The following is a 19,980-nucleotide window of genomic DNA, read 5'->3' as shown; positions in this document are numbered from 1 at the left end:
GGTTGTTCACTGGAGCTGAATGAGCTTCAGATCTCTTAGAAATGCTCACGCACTGGTTAATACCTATTCTCAATTTTGTAACTGTTTTTCCTTGAACCTCCACCCAGAAAATAAGAGGTTTCCTCTGAAGTAGGAATTATTTATTGAGTTCAGGAAAAAGAAAAAAATCAAGCTGGAGTCAGCTTGAGCCCATAGTTTAAGGTTTTCTCACCAAATACTTCCTTCCTGTTATTTTGATCTTTCAAATACTCTTGAGTTATACCTCTCATTAGACTATGAAAAACTGGATACTCTTCTTCAGTAAGATAAGAGCTATACTTTTAAAACTGCTTCATGCTATGTGGTTAAGTTTTTTACAAGTTCTGAGCCAAATGGTAAAAAAAGACTTTTCTACCAGATTTACTACATATTATAGTGGTTATGGTGTAAATCATTGCTGTCCAATAGAAATACAATGCCAGACATAAATGCAAGCCAGAAAAGTGATTTGAACTTTATTGGTAGCCATATTTAAAAAAGAAAAAGGTAAAATTAATTCTAATACAGTTAACACAGCATATTCATAATATTACCACTTTAAGATATAATTAATATAATATTTATTAATGTAGTGTTTTATACTATTTTTTAAGTTTTCAGAATCTGGTGCATATTTTATACTTACAATACACTGGAATTTTAACTAGCTGTATTTCAAATGCTCACTGGCTACATGTAGCTAGTGACTATCATATTGTGTAGGTCCAAATGCTAGTAATATTCAGAAACTAAAATTGCCTCAAAAATTACATTCTACCTGCCCAGTTTGACCTTCCAAAGTTTTCAAAGTCCTCTTTTCTACATAAAAAATGTCCTTTTGAAATCTGCAAATATTACAAATATCAAAGGCAAGGTATGAGAATTCTGGTTTTACTTTTCATTTCTGATTTTGAGAAATGACTGGTATGGGCTTATTTGAACAAAAAAAAAGAAAAAAGTCTGATATGGTCTGGTTTCTCCCCAAATAACTAACTACAGAATAGACTCCATGTGGTTTTGGAACCATTGGTTCTGTTCTAGATAGACTATGCTAATTTTTGCTGTTACAGTTATTGATGCTTGTGGGGAAGAGTGGGTGGTAGCTGGTGGTGCTGATGAAGGAACAGAGCAATTATTAGTTTTCTCTTATGCTATATTAATTTTGCTTACTAGCTCTGAGTACACTTTCTTATAGGCCTAGGACAAGTCACAGTAGAATGATTACAAGAGAAAAATATAAAGCACTGAGATTTTATTCTTTTTGTTGTTGCTCTCAACAATATCAAGTTTTCTAGGGGAAATAATCATATATCTTATTGTATGCATTATATTGGATTAGAGTGACTGTATTTGTCATTATATGTTAGAATTTTGTATGTGGAAAGCTAAATCTACTTTACTATACTCGGGATTAATGGTTTCTCAAAATTAAAAAACATAGAAGAGAAAAAATAGAAAGTGTATTGTCTGTGTAAACTTATGACCTGTATGCATTCCAAGAACCTATTTTTAAAAAGGTAAACTATTGATCTGTGGCTACAGTATTTTATTTATGTTTGGTGTAGGGCCGCTTTGCTGCTGTGGCACTTTGTAGTTGATCAGATTCTTATCTTTGACTTTCCTGATAAGTTTTGATTGGTGCTCTAGCATTCCCTACTTAGAAAATGGAAACACCTGAGAGAGCTTCTTGATGATTTGGTACTGACTCTGAGAGTTGTTGTGGCTAGTTCCTAAGAAAGCAGGTATTTGAGACTGATGTCCAGAATAGTTTTGAAGTGTCATACTGGGATCTTCCTCTGAATTGCTTGTTGAAATGTAATCGACCTGATGATTTCACTACTGAGTGTTTCTGATTCCTTTTGAATTGAGATGAAAACAAACTGAAATAATCTGTTGTTTAAAATATGAATATATTCAAGCCTTAAGCTGTATATTCAATTGCTGGCAACAAAGTAAGGAACTAAATGCAATATTTCTTATCTCTTCTTAAAACACAGTTGTAAAATTTAATTCTAATTCATTTTATTATATTTTGAGCTTTCTCATAAAGTGATGTTGCCCTTTGTTCTCTTTGTACATTCAAAATTTCAACCAGGATGTTCATGTATGTATCACTCAAATGTTGTTTATTTGTAAAAAGTTTCCTTCAAACCTTAAAATTTGCACATGATTTTGTTGAGCCATACTGACTATTTTTGGTACCACTATTTTACAGAAAGCAGTGATTATTTGAGAAACACATAAATTCAAGAGAATAGTTTTCTTAATGGCAAAAATATATTTGCTTTTGTTCAAAAAAGTCTTGGAGGTGATTTCTCATATTGAAGATTTCATAGCACTCTTTTTAACTGATGAGAGCCACATTTGGCAAAACTTTTGTGTTTTTGGTTAGATAAGGATGGTCACCCAAGAAAGTCAAAGTTCTAGGAGATATCCTCTCCCCCAAAATCTCACTATCAGTTTATAATGAAAGCAAGTCTAAATCCAAACTTTATCACACATTCGGATATTTATTACATAAACATTCATTAGCAAATCAGGAACAAAACCTGTTCTGTAAGCTCGATGAAAGTCTAGGTCTTTTAAATACTTTCATGACACCCTGTATGTAACATTCACTTAAGGTAGATGTAGCAACATTCTTGAAGCAGGATTCTGTGCCCTTTAATCAGCATCATTTAACAAGAAATCCTCCTAATCCAATGTCTGGAGACAGAATGATTAGGGATAAAACCATGGGCTCTATCTCTACAATATACAGACCTCAATGGTATCTTATATATAGTTCATTCAAGAGTAAGAAGTGTTTAATTGTTTTATCAAATCCATATAACCTCAAATGTCTTTATTTTTACCAAAGGGAACACAGTATTACATCCATTATGATGATTAACCAGACACTGGCTCATCAGTTAAGACAAATCTTTTATATTTAGTTTGATAATGAGCAGTGTTGACTGGCTAGATACACCTAAATAAATAGGACTTGTAGTTGCCACTTCCAGAGTATGGGCCTTCTAAATATAGTGGCAGCTGACCAACCTAGTCTGTGCATTCCTGGATCCCACCTAGAATTAAAGGGTAAGCTCTCTGGCACATATATAATATCATGTTGGGAATACCAAAGTATTATAAAATAAATTACAGACATCTTAGCAAGCATACAAAAGTTAATTATTTGAAAAATACTAGTCAAATGTTAGAAGACAAAATTAGATACTAGGTCTAGTCTTTAGAGACCTAGAAGTCAAGCAAAAGTCCTCATTGAGAGCTAAAGGGAAGTTTGTCAATTATTTGGGAAGGATAACATATCCTTAGCATTATTTAAGAGGGAATTATCTCATGGTTCTTTATTTATGGAACACTGAATTACTGTGTCTTTTAATTCAGGTTTGTAAAAGACACAAAAATTCTCTGTTTTGGAGCATTTTTTAAAAGTCGCCTACTCTACTATTTTTTTTTCTTTGTACTTCATCTTGTATTTATTTAGCCTTATAAAGATGTTGTTATGTTTTTGTTTTGTGGGTTTTTTTAGACAGAATTAGTAAATATGGGCCAAACTAGAAGGCTATAGTTATTCTAATGTAAGCTGGTTTTTGTTTTGTCAGAATTGTGCTTTAAAAAAAAACAAACTTGAATTTGAATACCTTAAATTGGGTCAAGCACTCTCTAATTCACCCATTTCTCCCATGATTTTCTTTTGCCATAGTCTCAGCTTCTTCACATATTTACACAAATGCCTGGCCTCTAAATGCCTATGTGTTTTCAACTTTTGAAAAACATACTGAATATGTGTTTCCACCTATCTATTATGTCTCCCCTGGTACCTTCTGAAGCAGACTGTCCCCTTCCTTTGAGGTTCAGTGCTCTACATGCTTTCCCTGGAGATATCAGTCTCTCAGATGGGCATGGTTAAGGGCAGGCATTTTAAGACGCATATATTTAAACATCCTAAGTCTGCCACTTCTCCTAGTTGTATTATCTCAAGCATGATACACAGCATCTCTAGACCTTAGATTCTTGTCAGGGTTACATTAGGTAGTACATAGCATGCACTTAACTCAGAGGCTAGTACATTATAAGTACCACTTAAATATTAGCTGTGATTGTGGTGATGATAATGATGACTCCCAGATGTACATCTGATTATAACCTTCTCTTCTGAGCTTCATATTTCCTGTCCAATTTCCTGCTCACCACTAAATTCACCATTTGTCTCTGCCCCACCTTAACACATTGAGTATAAATTGAATGCCTTTTCCATAGTCTGCAACCCAACTGCATAAGCTAGAACACTGAATGTTATCCTTGATGTCTCCCTCTCTCTCTCATGTAGTAAATATAACAAATAATCTGTCTATGACAGCTGAACCTACAAATAATTCTCAAATGGTTTCTTGCCCCTATCAAGTACTGATCATATCTGCTGCCTCTAGCATTATCAAAGCCACTGTCCACCCTGTAGCCCAAGTGATGGAATGAAAATTCGAACCTGACTACTCTATTCCCCTGTATAACAATTATTGCTGTTTCATTTCCTATAGAAGTGATTTTCAAATTGTGCCCAGACACAAGCACTGAAATATGATTTATTCATCTATGAAGATTTCTTATTACTGCTTTTCTTGCAATAGCAAATTGGAACTCTAGAATAAATTTTATTTGAAGTAAAGTTCTGTAGCTTATAAAACCTGAGAAAACACTGATCTTAAACATGACGCATGCTATTCTATCCATCCTCATTTTATTTTGCCAACTTTTGTTTTGTTACACCAGCGACAATAAATTGCTTATAGTTCATCAAAATTAATCTATGGTTTCTTATTTCATGCTATACATCATCCTGGAGCACTGTCCCTCCATCCAGACCCCACCTGACATCCTAATCGTCTTCGTTTGGCTCATGCCCATTCTCTGACACTCTACTCAGTTTATTTTCCCCTTCTAGAAAACCCTCCTGTATCCTCCATGCTTATGTACATCTGCTCTGAATTCCACAATTTCCAGTGCACACCTATTTTGTATGTACCTATTTTGTATTATATTACCTGTATAATATTATTACCTGTATAATATTATACAGGTAATATAATACCTGTAGGTATAATACAGGTAATATAATAATATAATATAATATAATAATATAATATATATTATAATATAATATAATAATATAATATAATAATATAATACCTGTATTATATTACCTGTATAATATTACCGGTATTATATAGGTAATATATTACCTATATATACCTAACCAGACTATATACTTTTTAGGCAGGATTAGGTTATGTTCCTTCTTAAATTCATTGCCAGCATATGGTCTATGTAAAGAAAGTATGTAAGGCCAAGAGTGGTGGCTCACACCTGTAATCCTAGCACTCTGAGAGGCCGAGGTAGGTGGATCACTCAAGGTCTGGAGTTCAAAACCAGCCTGAGCAAGAGCGAGACCCTGTCTCTACTAAAAATAGAAAGAAATTAATTGGACAACTAATATATATAGGAAAAAATTAGCCAGGTATGGTGGCACATAGCTGTAGTCCCTGCTACTTGGGAGGCTGAGGCAGAAGGCTCAGTTGGCCCAGGAGTTTGAGGTTACTGTGAGCTTGGCTGATACCACAGCACTGTAGCCCAGGCAAGAGAGTAAGACTCTGTCTAAAAAGAAAAAGAAAAGAAAGAAAGAAAGAAAGTATGTAATAAATAATTATTGAATGGGTAAATTTATTTGAATACATTATTTAGACTTATATTTATTAATTTAATAGCTGTAATTATTTTTACAAGGAGCAGGGTCCTCCACTGTAGGCAGGATCTCAGCCAATATGGTGATAAATACTATTTTCCTGGGGCCTGTTTTGAGCTCAAAGTGACATTTTAAAGGTGATATCGTTCCTAGATTTTAGTTAGGGAAAACTTGAAAAGTGATAAATGCCAGTCTTTTCACTTAAGTCATGTAAAATAATGATCATAATCTTAAAAAGAAATGTGCTTAGTTATAATTCTTCTCAGAGAAGGCATATCTTGCAAGTAATGTGCCAAGCGTGTGTTTGTTATGTCTCCAATCCATGTATGATCCTAATGGCTGAAGCTAAGGGCTCCTACTTAGATTTATTAAATCTAATTTGTTGACTTGGTATGATGTTTGTAAAAGGATTCCAATGTAATAAGCTTATGTATGATGCCTTTGAATCCATTTTGAGTTTTCTTACTAACTCTGGTAGGGTTCTTCTGGATTCCTGAAAACCTTCATCAAACCCAGGAACACAATGGTTCATTAGGTTCTTGACTTCCCCAGGATCCTGGCAACAAAGGGTTATTTTGTTCTCTTGCATGGTATTAACCAAGTGAGAGACAGTAGGAGTTCAAAGACACGTTCGTCCCACTGTAACCTCCTACTCCCTTGTTTGTGCATTTCCAGTTTTGTGGGGTAAAAGCCAGAGACCACATTATTAACATCAGCTTTAAAATAGGGCAAAAGATCAATATGAAGGATAGGCTCGAGACAAGCAAAGAAGATGAAAGTAGAATTATTTAACAATAAAGAGTTATTGAAATGGATGAGATGTCAGGAGCCAAATAACCTTGAGGGATGAGGAAGCCAGTTTGGACATTCAGTGAGTGTTCTTAGGTCCAACTTCAAAGCTGGGCAAAACTCTCAAAGAGTGAGCACTCATTCTGCAGAATACAAGTCTCAGCCCAGTGTGCAGGTAGTTGCTTTTCAGAATGTTAGGCCTACTTTCATTAACTTCTGTTCATTTATTCTCAGGCAGTTGTGCAAAAGTATCCTCTGGGCCATGTGGAAAGACTCCATGACATGGTCAGTCCCTACCCATGCCTGCTTTAGGTCTTTGTGATTTCTCAGTTGGATTACCATAACATTCTTCTAACTTTGGTCTCCTTTTCCTTTAGCTTGTTTTGTGTTCACACATCCTCCATATTACTATAAGAAAGATCTTATATTAAAAAAAACAACAATAAATAAACACCTGATTATGTCATTCCCCTTCTGAAAACTCTAGGACAGGTCTATAGAGCTTATGAAATTACCTCCATGTTTTGAACATCACCCACATTCAAGGCTGCCTGTGGTATATAAATTGATTTTGTGGGCAATAAAAAGGGGACTTCTTTTTGGTAGATCATACAAATGATCCTCTCCCTCCAGACTGATAGCCTCTAGCAAGGCTTCTGGCTTAGCCACAAAAGCTAGATTTCATCTTCCCCTGTCTGCTCCCTGCTAGAGATCCTATCTGTTTGCTTTCCAAGGTGTCCTGTGTCTACCAGAGCTACTCTTGCCTTTGTGTGTCTGCTTTTGACTTTGCCTAATAAACTCCTACCATACTCAAGAGTTGGCTTATGCAAATCATCTTAGCTCCTTCAACACTTTTCTCTGCTTCCATAGTGCATGATAAATACTTCTATTTTTAGCACCCATCACATTATTCTATAACCGTTCATTTACTGATCAACCTTGCCCACTGTACTGTGATTCTCAAGGGCAATGTTTTTATCTTTTTTTTAGACTTTAACAACATTAATACTAGTGCTTGTTTTATACATGGTATGAAATCAATAAATGTTGAATGAATTAATGAATGAAGTTATGACTCTCTGTTAAATGAGGGATAAAATAGCAAGAGTACAACCACATCAACAATGGGAGGCCTATATAACATGATTGCAACACAAGCCATTTTTGTTATTGTTTTTACTGTTGTTTTATGATGGGATAAGGGAGGGAGGAAAATGCCAGAGACTTACAGAATCCTTTTGAGACCCTCCTTTGAGAGATGGTTGAGTTAAGTCAGATTTTTATCTTGATGTAGAGATATCTGAAAGAGAATTTGAGAAGTAGAGTGGCTCTCCAGGAGTCTTACAAAAAGGTTGAAGATGATCTGTTTTTTCTCCCACAGAATCAAACCAATAGAGAAATTAAAATTTCTCCCCATTATGATTTTTCACCTTCTCCCTTCTATGTACATAATATGAACTAGTCAGAAGTTTGACTAATGTCAACAAGGGAACCATATTATAGTATAGCTGATGATATTTACTAGAATTCTTAATACACTATGAAATACTGAAATGCTAAGTAAACATCACATAAAATGAATTATTTTAATTCATAGATACTCTCACAAAAACTGAAAGACCCTTGAGATAAGATTATAATAGAATTTTTAGTAGCCCATGATGCTAACTTTGAGATTGTGCCTCTCTGAGGATGAATATGAAGTGAATAGGTAGAATGTAGGTTATCACTAAAGATCTTTTGACCAAAGCAAAATCTGTCTCACAGAGATTGGAATGGTGTGAAGAGTATAGTAGAGAAATCCTTTGACAGAATCTAATTCAGAGACTGGCAAGCTTTGAGGTTAACTGACTATATATTAATAGTCAATATTTTAGCATTTGTAAATCATATGGTTTCTGTTGAATCTACTAAACTCTGCTTTTGTAGTTCAAAAGCAGCCATAGACATAATGAAATGAGTGTAGCTGGATTTGGCCTGGGACCACCATTTGCCAACCTTAGGCAATTTTGAGTTTTCTAGAAGTATCTAGTATACATACAAACAGAAAAATTACAATGTAAGGCGAGGCCAGCCTATTTTTAGGCTGATGCTTTATATAAAAATGACCTTTAGTTCTGAAGTATCTACCCAAGGTTTAGCCTGTGTAGCCTGCAGAACTGGAACAGGGACCTTTGACAGTTTCTGAAAAGGCTTCTGCAGAGATAAAAAGGGGTGCAAAACACTTTGAATTTCTTCTTTGGAGTGAGAACTAAACACAGAGTTTCTTCACTTATAGTGACTATTTTGGCTACCAGTATATACAATTATGAAATAAAAAATGAATCAAATCACTCACAAACAAGCAAGGCACTTTATAAATTGAAGAAGTTAAAAGTAGCTAACAAATGCTCAATGCATGAGATAACAATGGTGGCTCTCTTTGTAGAACTTCTTAATGTACAGCAGTAAATGTTAAAGCCCTTATTGGAGAAAGTCTTTCATCTGACAGCCTTGGGCAGAGAAGTAACATTTGAAGCAGAAAATAGGGATGACAGAGTCCAGCTAATTCCCCACTAAATTCACCCATAGACAGAGTCCTCTTTTTACCTCTCCATCTCTATTCTAGCTCACTTTATCCTCAAAGTTGGATTATTTTTATGTATATTAGGTACATAAAATGTTGGAACTAAAGACCAAACACTAATGCCTATAATCAGAAAAAAATAAGCACATTTGCAGATTAAAGTTCATTTTTCACTTCTTTTGTGATGGCTAGTCAGTGCATTTTAAATCTTAAGCCTCGAAGAAAGTAGGCATATGATTGAGTTCAGTCTAGGTCTTAACTATGAAATTTAAGATGTATGAAATTCAGAGTAAATTAAAATATTTATAGTTGTGCTAGGCTGCAAGTGGATTGAACCAGAGAGTAAGATTTCAATTGTAATGTAAAGAAGGAATGATTAGCGTTAACAGAACTATAAACAGAATTTTAATTCATTCATATTTATGATGAGAGCCTGTGTAAGTGTTCTATGTTAACCTGTAATACACATAGTTTTATGTATCTGTATAGATGTGTCTTTGGTAAATGATACATCAGTATATACAAACAATTAGGACCAGAGGGTTTTGAATGAATCTTATTCGTATTTATTTTACATTCCCATTGCCAATTAAATTCTATTTGTATTTTAAAGTGATTTTTCCTAATGGATAGAAATGTTATATATTGCTTTTACAAAATACAAAGTAGTTCTGCTTTTCTTTTTCATATAGATACTTATTTCCATTTGTTTTCTTTCTATTAGAAATAAAAGCATCTATTTTCCTGTTTAGAAACTTGTGTTACATATTTTCCTAATCTCCAAAATAAGCCAAAAAGTGAATTATGTATACCTATGGAAGAACATCCTTTATTGTAAAGAAAAGGATAATCTGTACTAGTTATCTATTGCTATCTAACAAATTGCCTCAAAGCCTAGTAGCTCAGATACATAAATACTTATAATCCTCACTGTTTCTATGAGTCAGGAATTTAGAAGCAATCTAGCTGGGCAGGACTAGCTCAGGATTTCTCATGAGGCTGCAATGATGATGTGTCAGAGCCACAGTAATCTGAAGGCTCGTTTGGAACTGGAAGGTCTACTGTAAAATGACTCACTCTTCTAGGTCATCCAGGGGTAATGGAAACTTCACTTATTCTAACTGAAGCATTTTTAGCTCTACCACTTACTGGGCATGTGCCATTGGTCAGATTATTTAACCATTCTTCACACACCAGCCTAGTGACCTTTTAAAATTGTAAATCAGATCATAATACTTGTCTGCTGAAGCTTCTATTACATTCCGAATGGAATCCAAACTCCATAACATGACACGCAAGCTCCAACATGACCTGACCCCTAAGTGCTAATTCTCCTACCTCATTGCCTTGTATTCATTGCTTTTTTTTCTCTCTCTCTCTCTCTGACTATATTTTTGTCACACTGGCCATCCACTAGAAATATTATAAGGGTAGCCTACAGGCCATCAGTCAGGTGACCGCATTCCTTCTTTGTGCCTGTTGTCTTGGTGCAATTATTAGCAAGGCTGCTTTCAACAGGGTCCCATCACTTCTATACTTTGCTTCGCATACAGCTCTTTCCTGGCTTTTTCACAGACTCCTCCCTCTGCTATAACTAGTCTTCTTACATTCTTAGGCTAGCCTAGTTAACTTACATATGTCCTGCAGATAAAATGTAGTCTTCTTAGAATAGCCTTCCCTAAAACCTCACTCCTTCGAAACCAAAACACTATTGTGGTTTTCCCACTTACTCTTCCTAGGAATCTAGTTTCTTTTTTCCCCCATAGCCATTACTTTAATTTGTAATCTTATTCTAATTTAAGTTTAGAAGGGAAAGGACATCATCTGTTTGATTTGCACTGTATCCCCAGTGCCTGACACATAGCAGACACTCATTAAATATTTTTAAATGAGTGAAGGAAATGCCTAAGCTCACTTGTTGTTGTTTAATCTAGAAGTAAGGAGAAGATGTTATGAGACTCAAGAAAGATTGCACCTATGACAGCACACAATAAGCTTTTATCTGTGGAGATATAATTGACAAATAAAAACTTGCATATACTGTTTTGATGATTTCCATAATCAAACTACTTAACATATCATACATCGCCTGATTTGGTTGCCATTTTTTATAAGAACACTTAGATTTACTCCCTTAGCAAATTACAAGTATGTAATGCATTATTACTAACTATTATTATAGTTCCTGTACTGTACAATAGATCTCTAGAAATTATTCATCTTATAACTGGAAGGTTTTACCCTTTCTAATTGAGGTGAAATTTATATACAGCAAAATGTACAGTAAATAGTGCAATGAGTTTGGACCAACATATACTTGTATAACCAACACCTGATCAAGATATAAAACAATATCATCACCCTAGAAAGTTCTCTTTTGTCTCCTTCCAGGCAATCCCCAATCCTCATAGGCAACCACTGGTTTTGATTTCTCTCATCATGAATTCATTTTGTCTGTTTCAGGATTTCATATAAATGGAATCATACAAGGAATGCCTTTTTGTTCTGGCCATTTTTACTCAATTTTTTTTTTTGAGATAACTATATTGTGTGTATTAGTATACTAATTTTTTTATATTGCTGAGTATTACTTCACTATATGAATATATCACAATTTGTTTATCTATTCTCCAATTGATAGACATTTGGATTGTTTTCAGGCTTTTTGTCATTGCTGTTGCTATGAATAAAGTTATTTTAAAGTTCTTATAAAAGTCTGTATGGACATGGATTTTCATCTCTCTTAGATAAATACCTAGGAGTAGAACTGCTGGGTTTGAAGACAGGTTAGAGTTTTGGTTTTTTTTTTAACTTAAACTACTAAACAGTTTCAAAAATGATCATACCATTTTGGACTCTTACCAGCAATCTACAACAGTTACAACAGTGTTCCATATCCTTGCCAAAAGTTTTTAAATTTACATTTCTTGAATAACTAGGATTTAGCACATTTTCATGTGCTTCTAGGGTATTTTATATTCTGTGTCTGTTCAACTCATCCTTTCCTTTTAAACTTGGATTGTTTGAATATGAGTCCTTTGTAATATACACATAAAGTATTTTCTTTAGATTTTATTAATGGCATCTTTTGCTGAGTAGAAGTTTTTAATTTTATCAATTCTAGTTTATCTTTTTTTATTGTTTGTGTTTTGTGACTCTTCTACAAGAGATCTTTGCTACTCTTCCAGATTGTGAAAATATTCTCATATATTATCTTCTATAAGCCTTCCCTTATCATCTTAGATTTTATGCAGATATATGATTCATATAAAATTAATTATTATGTATTATATGAAGTAGCAGCTGGGGTTCATTTTATAGTGTATGGAAATCCAATTGTTCTGGTACCATTTGTTGAAAAGATATTTCTTTCTCATTGAATTGCTTTGGTATCTTCATAAAATCAGATGGCTGTATGTGTGGGTCTATTTCTGGAGTTTTTATATTTTTTGTTGGTCTATATTTTGATCTTTATGCCAATACCATAGTCTTTATAATGATAGCAGTATAGTCAGTTTGGAAATTTGGGATTTGAGTCCTCTAACTTCATTCTTCTTTTTCAAGATAATTTTGTTTAATCTAAGTCTTCTGTCTAGATATGTTTAATCTAGGTCCTTTGCATATACAAATAAATTTTGGAATCAAGTTGTCAATTTCTACAAAAAAAAAAAAAACCTGTTGCAATTTTGTTTGTATTGCATTGAATCTTCAGGTTAATTTAGCTAAGAACTGATATCTGCTTTCAATAACCATTATTATTTAAATCTAGTGGTAATAGGTATGGATTGGCTTCATGAAATAAAATCATTAAGATGTGACCAATTATGTGAAGGTGCTGAGAAGGAAGGGACATCACAAATTGCAGGGGTTTGGAACTCTTATACAATGTTCATTATTAAACTAAAGAATAGTTGGAGAGTAATTAGGAGTCTGTGGGAGGAACTATGTCCTGCTCTAGGAAAAATATTCTGCTCTGAGCAGTTGTTTCCTTGGTCTTGTTGCCCTACAAGCCTTTGTCTTTTTGGGCTTTTCACATGATTATTTCCTAAATATGTTTTCTTTTTAAATCAGAGCATTTTCATCCCAAAATACTATATATTTAAGATATATCAAAACATGATGCAATTACAGACTGATTTTATTTCTTTAAATTTCTTAAGCTTATTCATTATCAGCTGAGTGCAAAAATATTTCTAAGATCAAAAACTCATGAATATTTCTAAGATCAAAAACTTTTTCTTTGGGCTTATTGGAGGGCATAAGCCTTATGACCGGGCACAAAAAGAATATTTGTAGACAGTTAAGAAATGAACAGCTATGTTTCCCTCTAGGCAGTCAGAGCCTGGTGGCATACTTCTTGTATGAGAGCAAAATACATTTCAAATTAAAAAAAAATTAAAAAGAGCACAAGGACTAGAATTTAGGCTGAGCAAGTACCCTTCGACTTAATTTCCAATGAAGAGAGCATATTTTTAAACCCATTAGTGAATATTCTATTTAGAAAACATTTATGTTTAAATTTCACTGACTAGGTTAAAAAAAATGTGCAGGCAGTGTTTTATATCTGGCTTCTTTTAAACTGCTCAGCATCCAAATATCTGAAAACAGCTGCCTTTTGGCCTATTAATTCAAACATAATAGATGTTGTTATTCAAAAGGTAAAATAAGACATTTATCCATGTGTCATTAATAGAGCCTGGTCTTTTTTACAAACACAGTAATAACACGAGTGTGCGTATTTTTTTAATGCTACAAAGGATCCTGTTGTGTATAAATTGTGTTTTATTCTTGGAGAGCTTTTCAATTTTTCCCTATGAGGCTGCTTAACTGATATGGTAACATGAATATGTAGCATAAATATTTTCATATCATCTTTTTTTTTTTACTTTCTATACTGTCAAGAAAAATATTATGTATTTTCTTTGAGCATTAAATTCTGAAGCTATAAATCTTATAATTATCTCTCAGATTTACCTTATTGAGTGTTTTTTCTTACTCAATTAGAACTGCTTATTTTATTTTTTCTGAAATGTCTTTGCATTTTGTCCTGTACCCATTGTAGCCCTCTCATTTGGTTTCATTAGCTTTTAGAGGTAAATAAAAAAAGAAATGCCGTCTGAAATAAACAAAATACTGTTTACTTATTTCCACTGCTAGAAGGTGATTATAAACTCAATTAAAAAACAAATGGCAAAAATGCATTACACAGATGGGGAAAAAGTTAATTATTTTCCATTTTGTCCGCTGATCATGTTCAAGATTTAGTTGACTGGTCTGCATTAGTGAGGGAGACAGCAGGAATTTTGTGAGAGAAGTGTGTTTTCAGTGTAGATTCTCCCCTGGATACCCACTTGTAATTTCTTTTGGTGATAATGGAGCTTAGCTATGCACATCAAGGGAAAACTAGATTCTTCAGGGTATCATGCAGGGTAGCTCATCACAGTATCCTTAATGCTTGTTGGCAGACCTGTCTATTTGTAGAAACGTGGTTGTTATTTGGTAGTGGAGATTGCTGGAGTGTATTTATGCAGTTTCCCCAGTCTCATGTCCAGCTATGAAGAGGATCCTTGTTAAGCTTCCAGAGCCCATTTGTCAGGAAAGAGGGGAATTTGAATGAAATCTCTGCAGCTAGCAATATAAAGAAGAAAATGCTTAAGCTTCATTTTTCAGAAATGGAATTGTATTCACAGAGAAGGATTTTTAAAAAGACAACTATTTCTGCTAGTGGGGAGAATTATAAGAAAAGCAAAGGCATTCCTGGAGATTAGAGGAAGACTAGCAAGGTGCAGAATTGAAACTATTGGAGAGGAGCTCATTTTTATACTTGTAAAATCTCATACTGCCATGATTATTTCTTTTTCTTGGAACTTGGAGGGGACATGAATAATGTGTAATGTTGGCATCTTTTTCCTTGAATACTGGCAAAGGCTTGTCAATATAAGAAATATCTGCATATTGAATTCACATGTGTAAAGAAGTGGAGAACAGTTAGGAATCTTGCTGATTTTAAAAAATGTTAAAGTTAATGCATTCAGCAAAGTGAAAAACTGCAAAGTCATTAAAGAAATGAATTACCTCTATGTATCAAAAATATTAGGGATCACAACCATTTTTCTAAAGACTAAAGGGGTAGTCCAGGGTCCCATACAGGAATTATTCAACTGTTATAATAGGACAAATACTTTTAAAAAGGATTGCCTAGAAAGGGAAATAAATTGAAGAACCAAAGTGCATCGATTAAGATACTATGCTAGGGCAATAGTGGTTCTCAACTAGGGTAAAGGAGATAGGACGTTTAGAACCATCTGGAGAGTTTTCAATTCACCTGCCACACACTGTCTCCAAGTTCTGCTATGCCTTCAGGAACTGTATGGATAGTTTAAAAATGCTCCATGGGTGATTCTGATGGGCATCCCAGTTAGTTAAGAACCACTGCTACTGGAGCTTGCAACAGAAAATGGAAAGCTTGATAAGAAATAGAAGGCTGCAGTTCTCCTGTCAGTACTTCTGTGTTGATCTCTTCTATGTAATCTTCTGCTTACCTCGGCTTTATTGTATGTCAAATAAGGATAAGAATATACCACACCAATGTTATGAAGATTAACATTAAACTCTTTGACCTTCCTGGAGAAAAGCACAAGATATTAAGAGAAAGGAATCCGGCAAAGCCAAAAATATCATATCATTTCAAATTTGCTTAATAAGAAAATGAGTCAGTACAGTGTAAATTAATGCAAGTTCTCAGCTCCAAGAAGATGAGATTCAACAAAAGCTGAGCTTACAAGGGGAATAATTTTAAGTAACATGTAGCTTGTAAGTCTTCAATTATTAACCTTATTGCAGCCAATTTTGTCAGCCCTCCAACTATAGCTCTTTAATATTTTCCTGTGTGCCTGTGTTCAAGAACATATAATTAGTTTTAACCTTAAAATTTTAAACAAGAACATGTTTATAGTTTTCCCTCTTCTCTATTTGCAATAACATCTTAGAGAATAACCCAGTGAATGTGTGTGTAATACTAACGAATTCAGATATAAAGGCATTGGCTATGTCAAAGAATAAAAATAATGAAATAATAATAATGAAATTCTTTAAGCTGGGTAAATTTTCCATGTAGGTTATATATAACAAGCCTGACTACAAAAGTACAATTAACAACAGGAGAAAAGGTAGCTAAAAGTTGAAAAAATAATCTTATTTAACTCAAATACACCTAATCAAAACTATTTTACATAAGAATGCCTTATATAAAGTCTGTTTTTGCTACAAAAAAATATGTGTGCATGTGCATGCAATGTGATTTGTGCTCAGTTATAGATTTATAGTTTTAGTAGTTCTCCATTTTATGGTGGGAAAGAGGATATAAGGGAAGGATATATTAAAGTCACAGCTTTAAAAAAAATTAATGTATTATGTCCTTTTAATGCATAGTAGACCAGGCTGGATAAAAACAACTTTGAAGTAAAATATTTTGTATCTATGATTTTATATGGTGAAGCTATATACTTTCATGTATTTTACCAGGCTTTAAGTTCCTGCCTTCCAGAAGTCAATAATTCAGACATACGTAAGTTATAGGCCTTCTGCTGTAAGTGCATTGACCATTCTTTGAGCAGTGCAAGGGAATAGAGAAGCATTCCTCACTGAGAACAGAAATAAATCTATTTATTTTGTCTTAATATTAGAATTTCCTTCTAGACACTATTTCAGAGTCAATTTGGCATATAGAAAAGCGTTGCTGTCTGAAATCCTAACTCTGTCACCAATCAAAAGATGACTTGGGCAAGTCTAGCCTGTCCCAACATCAGTTTTCTTTACAGTAAAATGCAAATATGTGCATATAAATTTGGTGGCTGAGGTGGAATATGAGAAGGGTTGGACTCTACTAGAAGAGATTAAATACAAATCATCTGTAATTTCCTTACAGCTCTGAGATTCAAGGATTCTTACCTAATTTGTGTTTTTATTCATATATTCTAATTTCTCCATGTCCTGATATTAAAATGTGGACATTAGCAATTGCTATTGTGTTTTTACATAACAATGTAGTGATGATACATTAATATACTAGAGATGAGAATTATTTTGTTTATTATACATCTGAACCAGTCTAAACCGCATTTAGCAACATTATCTCCTTGCAAATGGATCAAATCTGCCCTCAGTCTTTTACACAAAGATCTTTCCTGATGGTAATTATCAGTAAATACAGTGAATAAAGAAATTGTATCTAAAGCCATAGCAGCTCATTTGCTTTGGGGTGTGTTTGTCATCATCTGCACATTTTTTTTCTACAACAGGCTTTTGTATTTGAATAATTATATGCAGTTGCACTACTGAATAGAAAATTGTCACAAAAAAAAAATACTTTACAAGGAAAATAGTAGCAGCAAGGCTAATCTATAGCGTGGCCTTTCTTAATGAGTATTGCTGGGAAAGTTTTCAGAACCCTGCAGACAAAGGCATGTTTTTGTAAGAAAAAGGTCTCAAGGTGATAGAACTGATAGAATTTCAGAAATGTCATAAGTTCAGCTTGCAGTAGATTTGTAGGTTTCATAAGCAGAAAGAAAAAATTTACTTAAGACATTCCTTTGGAATCAATGTTCACGTAGAATGAAGAACTATCAGATGTAAGGATCTGAGAATAGGTTTGACCCTCCACATGCAGATGGAGGAGCTGCTGAATGTGATAAGAATTGTTATATAAATATGCTAATTTCTATATGTTTAATTTCATCTATTTGAAAATTGTAGAGGATCAATAAAATTATTCAAGTGTTTTATTCAAGAAGCTCCTTTTTATACTTTTTTAAAGAGCTGTGTAAAATGAGAAATTCTTAAATGAATAAACATATGCATATATATGAATCTGTGTCTCTTGGGATAGAATTATCTTCTAAGCCATTTTGTACAATAATATCTAACATTTGAGTGTTCATGGTAAATCTTTGGTTTATGTTATATAGCATTTATTTCAACAATCCAAATTGAAAATGAAGGCCAAAGTACTTTTACACTTGAGAAATGGAAAATTTCATGGTATACGAAAATATGACCAGAATTTAAAGAGCTAACTGTTATTCGAGTATTCCATATGGATATTGGTATTAATATGTTAATATTAGAATAAATATAGAACCATAGAAAGTTTTGTGAAATTATTTAAGCTTATTTAATTTATGATTAGAGGGTTTGTCTTTATCAGCAGGTTATAAGCATTTAAAATTAGCATCAGCATGCCTTGCCTTTAATGCATTCTGTGTCTCCTGGGAATACATAAATATTTTTTGGAGAAAAGTAACTTAATGTGTCATAAAGGACCAAAAAATAGCCATCCTTCTCTTGTCTTTAAGTCAGAATACCTTGAATGGGGTCCAAGATACACTGGCCTTGTAGCAAAATTCTGGTTTGTGCTACAGAAATCTACACTTAGAGTATCACTGTGGTTCATAGTGACTATATCTTTTTTAAAAAAACATTATTTTATTTGTTTGCTTATTTCTAACTATTGATTTTATTTTGTATTTCCTAGACATGTTTAAATTTTTGGCAACTTGGACTGGAAGTCCTTCAGTAGAAAGATAAACAGACTTGAAAGTATGTGAAAGGCAAATACTTTTGAAGGGAAGATTTTGTTTTTTCTTCATTTTTGTTCTCTTTGGTCTTATTAATAGCAGTTCTTTACTTACACGCAGAATTTTTTTTTCTCAGTGAATATTTAGGACCATAGACATGATATGCTATTTTCAATTGTTTCTGTGTTTCAAAAAAATCTATCATTTATTAGAAATTTCTCAATTTTTCTCACCAACATTATTTGAAAATTTCAACAATTGATTTCTTAAATATAATACAGTAGTCCCCCCTTACCCATGGCTTCACTCTCCGTAGTTTCAGTTACCTGTAGCACAATAAGTTATTTTGAGAGAAAGCGAGAGAAAGGCCACACTCACACAACTTTAAATTACAGTATATTGTTTTAATTGTTCTATTTCATTATTAGTTATTATTGTTAATCTCCTTACTGTGCTCATTTATAAATTGAACTTTTTCATATGTATGTATGTATATAAAAAACATAGCATGCATAGGGTTTGGTACTTTCCAAGATTTCGGGCATCATCTTGGAACATCTGTCTTACGGATTTAGGGAGCACTGAGGTATTGTGTTTGAGACTTTACACACAGCTTGTTCTAAATATATAAATTTTCCCAACAGGGATCCATCTAGAATTTCACTAACTCAAAAAGTTTCAGGAAATATGCGTCTGACTCTTTACTGAAACATAAAAGATTAAAATTGAGGTTACTTTTAGGAATAATTTATCTTTATTAAAAAGTAGCTCTCAAGAGATATTAAAGGAAGCTACAAACATTACTTTGCTATGACCTTCTTCAGTTTATGTCTATAAGGCAAGGGAATGAAGCAACTCTGTCTTGATACACTAACTGGTGCAGAACCGTTGCTGACATCAGTGAATGTTTTTTATGTTAGCATCGATGTCCATAGAGAATACAAATCCTCATTCATCTGCTATATTTCAGATATATAATTGGTTATGATACAGAAAAATTTTCTCTCAAGTTTTTCTTCCCCAAATCCTGATGGTGAGAAGAGATATTTTTGCATGATGGCACCTAAATGACTTTTGCATTTTGACACAAGAAAGTTGACTCATGAGTGGAATCACTGTTTCTCTTAAGCAGCACTCACATTTCCTAACAGCATGGTGTTGGGCAGTAGCCTCTGGAAGCCACAACAATTTAGCAGAAACATATGTCATATTTGCTTCATGTGCAAATCTTGCATATGTTAACTTTATGCTTAGAAATTGAGGCTAAATTTAAAAATGAAAACCTT

At 33.6% G+C, this 19,980-nt stretch overlaps 1 protein-coding gene across 2 annotated transcripts in view; it reads left to right on the top strand.

The window, feature by feature from the left end:
* ADGRB3 (adhesion G protein-coupled receptor B3) overlaps positions 1-19,980 on the top strand; it is a 682,014-nt gene that overhangs the window by 532,599 nt on the left and 129,435 nt on the right. The window lies entirely within an intron of this gene.

This window comes from Microcebus murinus, chromosome 5 (assembly GCF_040939455.1).
Source record: "Microcebus murinus isolate Inina chromosome 5, M.murinus_Inina_mat1.0, whole genome shotgun sequence".
Taxonomy (NCBI): domain Eukaryota; kingdom Metazoa; phylum Chordata; class Mammalia; order Primates; family Cheirogaleidae; genus Microcebus; species Microcebus murinus.
The sequence above is the reverse complement of the archived record's forward strand: the minus strand, read 5'-3'. Positions and strand labels throughout refer to the sequence as shown.